Raw genomic sequence first — 12,708 nt, 5'->3', positions numbered from 1 at the left:
CACTCCTACCGTCACCTGAAGACACTATCGTCACCTGAAGACACTCCTAACGTCACCTGAAGACACTAGACACTCCTACTGTCACCTGACTGCAGACTCAGTCTAAGCCATCTAATTGGCTGTTAGTCTTAGACATTTGATTGGCTGCGGGGGGAACAACTTAAAAATGGTGTGCGGTCACAAATGAGCAGGCTCGTGGTCGCAAAGCAACGCCAAGAAGAGAAGGAATACCATATGTGTGTGTGTGTGTGTGTGTGTGTGTGTGTGTGTGTGTGTGTGTGTGTGTGTGTGTGTGTGTGTGTGTGTGTGTGTGTGTGTGTGTGTGTGTGCAAGCGGAGAGGAGAAGTTGACCGGAACATGACACGTACAAACACACTGACATCCATCCATCTATGTGTCAATCTCTCCAAACACACGCACACAGCAGATCAGGGCTGTAATACGCAGCAGTGCATGCTGGGACGGCAGGGTTCTGATGAGCCCGTCTAGGTGCATGTAGAGCAGCATATATCAGAACCCTCCTTAAGGCTTTCTCTCCCCCCCTCCCCCCCTCTCCTGCTCTCCCCCCCACCTCCCCCCCTGCTGACTCTCTTTGATCAGAGCTGGGTTCTGATCAGCTTAATTGATCTCAGTGGGGACTCATCAGCATGCAGCGCCTGGGCTAGCGACTATCCCCGCAAATAGAGAGAGCGGGCGAGAGAGCAAGAGAGACAGAACAAGCGAGAGAGCCCTGAGGTCAACGTTCAGCAGCACAGTCCTTATTCCAGCCGGCTTTATGACAGGAGACGCTGTAAACACAATGCTCTAGGATCTACCTCTCTCTCTCTCTCTCTCCCCATCTCCCCTCACCCCCCCCCCCTCTCCATCTCCCCTCAACCCCCCCCCCCCCCTCTCCATCTCCCCTCACCCCCCCCCCTCTCCATCTCCCCTCACCCCCCCCCCCTCTCCATCTCCCCCCTCCCTCTCACCTCTCTCCCACCTCCCTCTCACCTCTCTCCCTCCTCTCTATCTTTTAAGAGGTAGAGTGTGTTTCTCCCCCCTCCCTCTCACCCCCCTCCCTCTCACCTTTCACTGCCCTCCCTCTCACCTCTCTCCCCCCTCCCTCTCACCTCTTTCAACTCTCCCCCTCTTTCTCTTGTTATAGGTACAGAGTGTGTCTGCTGTTGAACATACAGTTCATAATAAAGTGCACTAGAGGAACCGACCCTGCGGCCAATCAGACGGCCCAATGCGTCACTGGACGGTTCAGCGGCCAATCAGATGAGCATCGATTTACTCGGAGGAGACAGACAGACAGAAAGATAGGTAGACAGGGTTGTAACAGACAGGCAGACAGACAGACAGACCGGCAGATAGAAAGATAGGGTGCTAAAAGACAGAGAGACAGACAGACAGGGTGCTAATATACAGACAGGTTGCTAACATATGGACGGACAGACAGACAGACAGACAGACAGACAGACAGACAGACAGACAGACAGACAGACAGACAGACAGACAGACAGGGTGGTAACAGACAGACAGACAGGTTGGTAACAGACGGACTGACAGACAGCGTGATAACGGACAGACAGGCAGACAGACAGACAGGGTCGTAACAGACAGACAGGGTGCTAACAGACAGACAGGGTGCAGACAGACAGACAGACAGACAGACAGACAGACACTTAAATAATACGATGTGTGAGATGTTTCAAGATACAGACACTCTGTGTGTTTGTGTGTGTGTGGGGGGGCTTGTATGCATGTGTGTGTGTCGGAGGGGTGTTTGCATTTGTTTGTGGGGGGGTGTTTGCTTATCTGTGTGGGGGGGGGGGGGGTTTGTGTGTGTATGTATGGGGGGCGTTGGCATTTGTGTGTGGGGGGGGTTGCGTGTGGGTGGGGGGGGTGTTTGTGTGTGTTGGGGGGTTTGCATGTGGGGGGGGGTGTTTGCGTGTGTTTGGGGGGGTTGTATGTGTGTGCGTGGGGGGGGTTGTGTGTGTGTGCGTGGGGGGGTTTGCGTGTGTGTGTGGGGGGGGGGGGAGGGGTGTTTCCGTGTGAGGTGGGGTTTGCGTGTGTGCTGCCGTCCGCGGGACACGCAGTGCTGCACTCTGGTCAGCTGACCTGATTGTTAATCAGAGCGTCAACCTCTGAACTAGAGTCAGCATTTACACTGTTCCTCACCCAGAGGGAGGGAGGGGGAAAGGGAGGGAAAGGGAGGGAGAGGGAGGGGGAAAGGGAGGGAGAGGGAGGGGGAAAGGGAGGGAGAGAGAGAGGGAGAGAGGGAGGGAGAGGGAGATATGGATCTAGAGAAGAAAGCAGGATGGGCAGTGGTATCAGGTGGGGATGGGAGTGTTTCTGCTGCTGTGATATTGATATTTCGTTAGATTATGATTCATGAAGCGGTGAATGGATACTGGAATGCGTGTGTGTGTGTGTGTGTGTGTGTGTATGTGTGTGTGTGTGTGTGTGTGTGTGTGTGTGTGTGTGTGTGTGTGTGTGTGTGTGTGTGTGTGTGTGTGTGTGCGTTTCTTCCGGTTTTTATACGCAGATGAGCGTATGTGTATGAATAAGCCTGAATACCTGTGTGTGTGTGTGTGTTTATGTGTGTGTGCGTGTGCATGAGTGCATGCGCTTGTGTTTGTGCGTGTGTTTGTGTGTGCGCGTGCATGCTTGTGCGTTTGTGTGTGTCAGTGTGCGTGTGTGTGTGCGTGACAGATAGAGAATCCGTTGTGTATCTTCCCTCTGGGAGAGTAAACAGTTCAATAGACAGAGAGATGAGCAGACATCTTTATACTGTATGAACACTGATCACACACACACACACACATGCACACACACACATGCACACACACACACACACACACACACACACACACACACACACACACACACACACAGGCACACCCACACAGACACACACACACACACACACAAACACTCACAGGCACCAACAGAACGTCAGACACTTCCTCAGAACTACAGACACTTCCTCAGAACTACAGAAACTTCCTCACTAGAACTAGATTATATTAAATTAGATTAGATAAATTTTAATGTCTGTTTACACAGACATTTGTCTTGCATTACACATCTCTTCAATCCTCATAGCAAGACATAAAGACAGACACTTCCTCACTAGAACTACAGACACTTCCTCACTAGAACTACAGACACTTCCTCACTAGAACTACAGACACTTCCTCACTAGAACTACAGACACTTCCTCACTAGAACTACAGACACTTCCTCACTAGAACTACAGACACTTCCTCACTAGAACTACAGACACTTCCTCACTAGAACTACAGACACTTCCTCACTAGAACTACAGACACTTCCTCAGAACTACCAACACTTCCTCTCTAGAACTACAGACACTTCCTCACTAGAACTACAGACACTTCCTCACTAGAACTACAGACACTTCCTCAGAACTACCAACACTTCCTCTCTAGAACTACAGATACTTCCTCACTAGAACTACAGACACTTCCTTAGAACTACAGACACTTCCTCAGAACTACAGACACTTCCTCAAGAGAAAGAGGACAAACTACAGGACCTATTTCCCGGATCACCCCAGTCTTGGCTCTGATGTGCCAATAATCAGCGGGCAGAGGAATATCCACGTTAGACAGGAGCTATGAAACAGAGGACTGGACCTCCTGTGTGTCGGTGCGTCTCAGTACATCGATACGGGTCACATGGATTACCGTTAATGACAGGAAGGGGCTCAGGTTTCCATGTTTCAGCCGGAAGGACGTTCCTCTACGTTTAAATATCGAAGAAGCTTTTCTGTTATTCAGAAGTCTGGATCTTTATGCCACAGTTAACCTAGAAACAACAATGAACTGTCCATCGCTTGACTATGCATTCACTCTCTATGTCCTGACTCTAGAGTCTAAACACACCCTCTAGTCCGGACTCTAAACACACCCTCTATGTCCTGACTGTAGACACCAGGGATGGGCAAAACGATTATTTTCCGGGAATCAGTTCTTTCAGTTCCGTTCACTATCACAATTCGTTTGATTGATTCGTTCGTTAAGTCAGATTACGTCATTTGACAGAGAATCTCACAGGTGTCTGCCCCCCCCCCCCCCCCCCCCCCCCCCACCCCTTTGCTTATAAGTATTGGGTACGCCCGCCAATTAAGGCTTTTTCACAGCCTGCCCTACCATAAGGGTACTGTTGGCGGTCGAAACACAAGCCGTAATTTTGAGCTGCGCCAAGCTGCACCGAACCGCACCGCGCGGTGAAAACAACGGGGAAAAGAAATTGAACCGAAAAAAGGTTTTCAGTCACGGTGCGCTCGGAGAACAAAAAAAGGGAATTTCTGTAGCATTGGCCAATACAACGCAGTTCGACTATTTCCATGGTAGGTAAAACAATACTTTATTAAAGCAAGTAACAGTGTTGTAGAACAATGATATTGGAGCCTACAGCGATCGTTCGTTAACTTGTGTGGCGGTGCCTTGTCACATGTTTACCCATGGGCCATGGCAACGCGATTGCTACCTGCTGTAGCACTCTCATTATGCTGAATCTTCTGAATCTTAGACTCAATCAATATAATGTCGCGGGGAGATGGAGCTCTGTTCGTTTGTATATTTTATTTACTTGACCAAATTTTTGTTTTATGTTAAAAACAAAAAAAAGAATCGAAGAACCAGTTCTCTTGTTTTGGGAATCAGTTCTCGTCGTTCACCTTCGGGATTCGTTTGTTGTGAACGAATCGTTCGTGACCGACCCATCCCTAGTAGGCACACACCCTATATCCTGACTCTGAACACACCCTCTATGTCCTGACTCTGAACACACCCTCGATGTCCTGACTCTGAACACACCCTCTATGTCCTGACTCTGAACACACCCTCTATGTCCTGACTCTGAACACACCCTCTATGTCCTGACTCTGAACACACCCTCTATGTCCTGACTCTGAACACACCCTCTATGTCCTGACTCTGAACACACCCTCTATGTCCTGACTCTGAACACACCCTCTATGTCCTGACTCTGGACCCTGAGACCCTGAGAGGCTGAGAGGTCCCCAGAACACAATCCTCCCCTACATCCCAGAATGTGAACCTCTTCTCGGTTACCACGACGACCTGGCTGGCCCACGGGTCACGGTCCGGGATCCATAACACTGAGGAGTCCGGTTCCACCTGGCATCAGAACCACGCACACACACACAAACACACACACACACACACTATACACACACACTATACACACGCACACACTATACACACACACACACACACACACACACACATTCACTATACACACACACACACTATATACAAACACACACACACACACACACATTCTGTATCCACACACACACACACACACACACACACATTATATTCACACACACACACACACACACACACACACACACAGGACAAAAACACACACACACACACACACACACACACACACACTATATATACACATACACACTATATATATATACATATATAATATATATATATATAGTGTGTGTGTGTATATATATATATATACACACACACACACACACACACACACTATATACTAACGCTTAATTTCAAGATTTGCAAGCCTGCAAATGTCTGGAGACCCCCCCCCCCTTTTCCTCTCTCAGGACCTCAGATCAGCCCCCCACCGCCCCGGAGGAAACCAACATCCATAGATCCACGCACACACACACGCCCCCCTATAGGCATATATCAACACATAAGCACACGCACACACATACATCCCCCTATAGGCATGTTTCAGCACACACAATCACACACACACACGCGCACAGACACACACATATCCTTGTGACTACACACACACACACACATATGAAACACACACGGCCCTCGTGAGAGAGAGTCATCATTCATTATTTACACCAGAGCAGAAAGCCTCGACAGACTCACAAGGCACTGGTGAGGTGGTGCTGCTGGGTGTGAAACACACTGCACACTAGACCCACTACACAACACCTACACTACACAACACCCAGGACAAAACACCAAATACACACCTGATCCTATAGGAGCTACACAACACCCTACACTACACAACACCTAGACTACAGAACACCTACACTACACATCACCTACGCTACACAACTCCCACACTGCACAACACCTACACTACATACCTGATCCTATAGGATCTACACACCACCCTACACTACACAACACCTACACTATACAACTCCTATACTAAACAGCATGTACACGATGGCTGTGTCAAGAAAATATGTGTTTGCTGTACGGTGTTTGCAGATGCATTGATTTAAAAGTGCAACTTATTACCGCTTTATCAGCTGTTCTTTCCCAAATTATTAACCAAGAATGTGTGGCTAGGTAGATGAGAGAAGCAAAGTGTATGCGCGAGGTTCAACAGCAACATTATGCATGCGCCCTTAAAATAGCACCTGAACAACGCGCCACTGACTTTAAACCAGGTATTTCCTGGTTTGGGGCGCAAGTGGTTTCTGAAACTGCGAGATAGCACTAGGGAACGTTTGCGCCAGAACACGCCTCCTCCTTTTCGCCGAGCCGCCCCTTGAGGCGCAAGATCATTCCCTAATTTACAGACGCGTGGCGCAGGAGGGAAAAGTACGCTCTGCGCCAGTTGCAAACTAGACAAGACACATGCGCCAGTGATTAAGTAAATTGCGCCGGATGCAAGATAGGGCCCCTGGTGTGGGTGGGTCACCTGTGGCTGCAGACAGAGTTCAGCTCCTCAAGGGGCCACACACCGCCCAGAACTCAACCAATGGCCACGTTGCCTCTAGTCTGACCCATTCGGCAGATAAGTGGCATTGAAATACACTGCGAAGACTACTGCCAAATACACGGTGGCGTGGACGTTCTGCGCTTGCGCGAGATGCAATAAGTCTCCTAAACATCGGGTGGCGCTAGTCTCGTGGCGCTATTCCGCCCCTCCCACACACTGCGCTGATTCGCTGATTGTGTGCTTGCAGAAAACAACCAATCAGAGTATCCGATGGCTCCAATCCTCAGACCTTCAAAGCTCTCAGACTTTGCATGTTCATTTGGACCAGACACATTGGTTCTCAAACCCTTTCGAGTCTCCCCAAATGTCTCAGACGGCCGACGGTTGGGCTGGTGTGTTCCACGCTTTAGGAACATCTCTGCTCTCTGCCTGGTTTCTGGCTCAGACGGCCCCAACACGCTGAGCACCTCAGACAACGTCCTGTTGGGTTTCGAACCTGGACAATTCTGTCTCCCCCGTGTCTCCCCCGTTTCTCCCCCGTCTTCCCAAGCGGAGCCATGGTCAATAAATTACATGTGGAACAAGAAGAACTCCATATGGGCTGAAGTATTGGAGGAGGGAGGAGGAGGGGAGAGGAGGAGGAGGAGGGGAGAGGAGGAGGGGGGGAGGAGGGGAGAGGAGGGGAGAGGAGGAGGGGAGGAGAGAAGGAAGAGGAGATGAGAGTAGGGGAGGAAAGGAGACAAGTAAAAGGATGAGAGGAGAAGAGGAGAAGAGGGAGCATAGAGGAAAGGAGGGGGGAGAGGAGATGGGGAGGAGGAGAAGAGAGCACAAGGAGGACACGATTGGAGGAAATAAGAGGAGAGCAGGAGAGAGGAGGAGGGGAGGAGGAGACGGGAGCAGAGAGGACGGGAGGCGAGGATATTAGAGGGGATAGTTAGGAAAGGAGTGATAGGAGGAGAGGAGGAGATAAGGAGGAATAGAAGGAGAGGAGTGGGTAAGGACAGGCGAGGAGAGGAGTCCGTTTCAGCAAGTCATGTAAGTGGTCAGCGCTGAGTGTCAGGTCCGACCATCAGGGTAATGCCCACTGGTAAAGTACCTGCTAATGCCTTTCCCACTGAGAGCTGGGAGTGCTCTGATTGGTGGCCTTCGGCCAACGGTCGTTCGTCTGTCGGCATTCTGTCGACTCTCCGACAGGAACCGGATTTATCTGGAAGTAAACAAATGTTGTAAATGATCGACCGTTACAAGATCCAGAGTGCGACTCTGTGCACGAGATCACATCCATCACTGCTGCCCTTAAAACCATCAGGGAGGTTCCAGCCTGCTGGAAAACCACTGGGAACCACTGGGAACAGGGAGACAAACCACTGGGAACGTGGAGACAAACCACTGGGAACCACTGGGAACATGGAGACGAACCATTGGGAACCACTGGGAACGTGGCAACGACCCACTGGGAACGTGGAGACGTGGCAGAGGTGGTGGTGCTAACATATAGCTTCACCTTCTTACAAATAGCTTCATACAGCTACATGCTAACATATAGCTTCATACCGCTACATTCTAACATTTAGCGTAATAGAACATGGAGCGGGTGGTACAGCAACAATGTGGTTCTGGTCGGGTTAGGTCTAGTACTGGTAGGTCTAGTACTGGTAGGTCTAGTACTGGTAGGTCTTGTATTGGTAGGTCTAGTACTGGTAGGTCTAGTACTGGTAGGTCTAGTACTGGTAGGTTGAGTACTGGTAGGGCTAGTACTGGTAGGTCTAGTACTGGTAGGTCTGGTACTGTTAGGTCTAGTACTGGTAGGTTTATTACTGGTAGGTCTGGTACTGGTAGGTCGGATACTGGTAGGTCGGTAATGGTAGGCCTAGTACTGGTAGGTTTATACTGGTAGGTCGAGTACTTGTATGTCTAGGGCCGCTGGGTGAGTACTGGCGGTACTGGAATCAGGGTTATGGAGGTAATGGCCGGTCGTTCTCCAATTGTTATTCCAGTCTCATCGTTTCAAGAGGCTGAACACTTCTTTGATGGAGTCTCTTATCTCCCACAGACTTTTATCATCCCCCCCCCCCCCCCTCCCCACCTCTCTCCCCCACCCCTCCTCTCCCCCCTCCCCATTTTAGAGGCATACTAAATACCCCCGTCCTTAAACTAACTCTGTCTTACCCCCCTGGCTCTCCCCCTCCCTCTCTACCTCCCTCTCTCTTCTCCTCCCTCTCAACCTCTTCCATTCCCCCTCTCGCTCTTCACCTCTCCCTCTCCCCCTCCCTCTCCCCCTCCCTCTCCCCCTCCCTCTCTATCCCTCTCCCCCTCCCTCTCCCCCTCTTCCGATTCCCCCTCTCGCTCTTCACCTCTCCCTCTCCCCCTCCCTCTCTATCCCTCTCCCCCTCTCGCTCTTCACCTCTCCCTCTCCCCCTCCCTCTCTATCCCTCTCCCCCTCTCACTCTTCACCTCTCCCTTTACACCTCCCTATCTCTCCCCCTGCCTCTCTCAGTCTCTCCCTCCCCCTACCTCTTATATTTTTGTGTTTGTTCTGTAAATGTGGTTCTATATCCTGTTACTGTGTGTCTATGCAGTGTAGATGCTCTGCCCCCTGTCTGTCTGTCAGCGGGGGGGGGGCTGACCTCAAGCTAATCCAGCGCTAATTGCTCGGGGAACGCGGGTCCCCACATTGTGGAGGACGGAATGAGACCTCATGAAGACACGTCTGTCCCTGCAAGACTGAGTGAGTGTGTGTGTGTGTTTTTTGTGTGTTCTGCATGTGAGTTTAGTGAGGCGCGGGTGACGGTGTGTGTTTGGGCAGTGTGTTGCAGTGTTTCTCTGTGTAGTGTATGTGTGTGTTGTGTTGCGGTGTGTGCGTGTGGTTTGTGTGAGTGTGGTGTGTTGCAGTGTATGTGCGTGTGGTGTGTGTGCATGTGTGTGTGTGTGGTGTGTGCCTGCATGTGTGTATTTGTGTGTGTGAGTGTAAGTGTGTGCCTGTTGTGTGTGTGGTGTATTGTGATGCGTGTGTGGTGTGTGTAGTGTGTGGTGTGTTGCGGTGCATGTGTAGTGTGTGAGTGTAGTGTGTGTGTAATGTGTGGGTGTGGTGTGTAAGTGTGTGTGGGTGTGGTGTGTAAGTGTGTGTGTGTGTGGTGTGTGTGTGAATGTATGTGTGGTGGGTTTGTGTGTGTGTGGTGTTTTGCAGTTTGTGTGCGAGTATGTGTGTGTGTGTGTCCATTCGGTGTGTGTGAATGTTGCGCAGTGTGTGCGCTGAAGGCGTTTATTAGAATAAGTGGTTTATATGCAGAAAGCACGTCTCTCCGACATGTACTGCAGTGACCTTAGCTCAGAGGGAAATGTTCGTGTGTGTTTGTGTGTGTGTGTGTCTGACCCAACACACCACCTATAAGATATAACAGACAAGAACAGCGGCTATAAAGCAATCAGCAAAGAGCACACACACACACACACACACACACACACACACACACACACACACACACACACACACACAGTGTGACATCACTTCCTGTGTACCTTTATGAGGCTGAGGTCTCCATGTCCTCTGCAGCTCGGAGGAGACCGGACCCTGAGGAGGAGGAGGAGGAGGAGGAGGAGGAGGAGGAGAGAGGAGGAGGAGGAGGAGGAGAGAGGAGGAGGAGGAGGAGGAGGAGGAGGAGGAGGAGGAGGAGGAGAGAGACCACACTCGGGAGGAGGAGGAGGAGGAGGAGGAGAGAAGAGGAGGAGAGAGGAGGAGGAGGAGAGAGGAGGAGGCGAGAGACCACACTCGGGAGGAGGAGGAGGAGGAGGAGGAGGAGAGAGACCACACTCAGGAGGAGGAGGAGGAGGAGGAGGAGGAGGAGGAGGAAGATGAGGAGGACGAGAAGGAGGTGGCAAGTCTGTCAGTGTGTGTAGTGTGGAGTAGTTTAAGTGGTGTGTATTCATGTTGGTATGTGTGTGTCAGTGTGTGTAGTGTGTATTCATGTTGGTATGTGTGTGTCAGTGTGTGTAGTGTGTATTAATGTTTCTATGTGTGTGTCAATGTGTGTAGTGTGTATTCATGTTTCTATGTGTGTGTCAGCGTGTATATTCATGTTTCTATGTGTGTGTCAGTGTGTGTAGTGTGTATTCATGTTTCTATGTGTGTGTCAGCGTGTGTATTCATGTTTCTATGTGTGTGTCAGTGTGTGTAGTGTGTAATTAGAGCTCAGACTAAGGGATTCATCTCTTTCATATTTCTGCACCACAGACCAGGAACCAAACCTCAGCAGTGAGCTCGACACTTTAAATCTCCTGCATCCATGCATGAAGGAGAGACGGAGTGTGTCTTAGGGCATGTTAACGTGTGTATGCGCGTGTGTCTGTGTGCATGTTAATGTATGTGTGTGTCTGAGTGCATGTTAACATGCATGTGTGTGTGTCTGTGTGCATGGAAATGTATGTGTGTGTGTGTGTGTGTGTGTGTGTGTGTGTGTGTGTGTGTGTGTGTGTGTGTGTGTGTGTGTGTGTGTGTGTGTGTGTGTGCTCTCTGGACTCATCCTTCACTGAGGAGGTTCTCTCCTCTGCAGTGAAAACACACTCCATCCATCAAGAGGCGGGGTCCTGTCCTGCTCTGCCCCCCCCCCCCCCCCCCCCCCCACACACACACACACACGCGGGTGAGGGGGCGTGGCCCGAGGAGGGGCGCGGCCTGAGGAGGGGTGCGGCACCCTGTGGACAAGCAGCATCTGGCTGCACTGTGTCAGCAGAATGTTGGAGTGGACTTCAACTCACATCTAGATAATGTACCTCACTAGGTCACACACACACACACACACACACACACACACACACACACACACACACACACACACACACACACGCGCGCACACACACACGCGCGCGCACACGCAAATGCAAAAGGATCGGCTGTAGAAGTGTTCTGAGGCACGGCTGCAAACCGGCAACCATCAAAAATAGAAGAGGCAAGTATCGTAAACGAGGTGTCGGTTTGGGGACGGTTTTGTGCCGTGCTGCGACCATAACCATTGACTGGATGGTTTCTATTGTCTGCAGAAAACATTTTACTGCCATGACGCATCTGAGACGGATCTGGTCGAAATTGGCCTTGGTAGTAGAACAGCTGATCAACAGAGAACCTCTGTTACTCTCTCCTCCTCTCCTCCTTTCTCTCTTCCAATTTTGTCAGCCAGAAAAAACAGACATTTTAACTGAAATAAAACCACATCACACCAGCTGCTGGAGTATAAATCATTTATAGACGTCAAAATAGCAATAGATAAATATTTCTCATGAACAAAATCTCTGCAAGGCAAACTTTGGCAGGTTTTTAAAGCAGTAACACAGATCTCCAGTTATGTTGAACGTTGATACGTCTGACTTCAGTACAATGCATTAAATCCAGTGATTATGTTGAGCACCCTAACATTAATCCACTCCCACAGGTCAGAGGCTCACAGACCTCCTGTCTTCAGGATCACATGATTCTCTTCATCTGACCATTTGACCAATGGCAGTGAGCTCCGCCCCCTACAGCCCAGAAAGCGTTAAGGCTTAGTTATGGTTCAATGTTGAAGCAACGCAAGGGGGCTTACGGAACCATTACTTGATTGCGGACCCTCCTTGCTTCCCCCGCAAGGACTTGACGTGTGCCTGCAAAATCTTTTTTTCCTTTCGTGCAGCAGCAAGGGCTGTGATTGGTCCGCTAACGTAAACCATAACTGAGCCTTAACACCGGACAGGAGGAATCCAGTCAGTAACAGAGTAGTGTAACACACACACAGAGACAGAGAGACAGAGACAGAGACAGAGAGAGAGAGAGAGAGAGAGAGAGAGAGAGAGAGAGAGAGAGAGAGAGAGAGAGAGAGAGAGAGAGACAGAGAGAGAGAGAGAGAGAGACAGAGAGAGAGAGAGAGAGAGAGAGAGAGAGAGAGAGAGAGAGAGAGAGAGAGAGAGAGAGACAGAGAGACAGAGAGAGGGAGAGAGAGAGAGAGAGAGACTCATGTAGCAGAA

Source organism: Gadus morhua, chromosome 9, assembly GCF_902167405.1.
Source record: "Gadus morhua chromosome 9, gadMor3.0, whole genome shotgun sequence".
NCBI classification, from domain to species: domain Eukaryota; kingdom Metazoa; phylum Chordata; class Actinopteri; order Gadiformes; family Gadidae; genus Gadus; species Gadus morhua.
The sequence above is the reverse complement of the archived record's forward strand: the minus strand, read 5'-3'. Positions refer to the sequence as shown.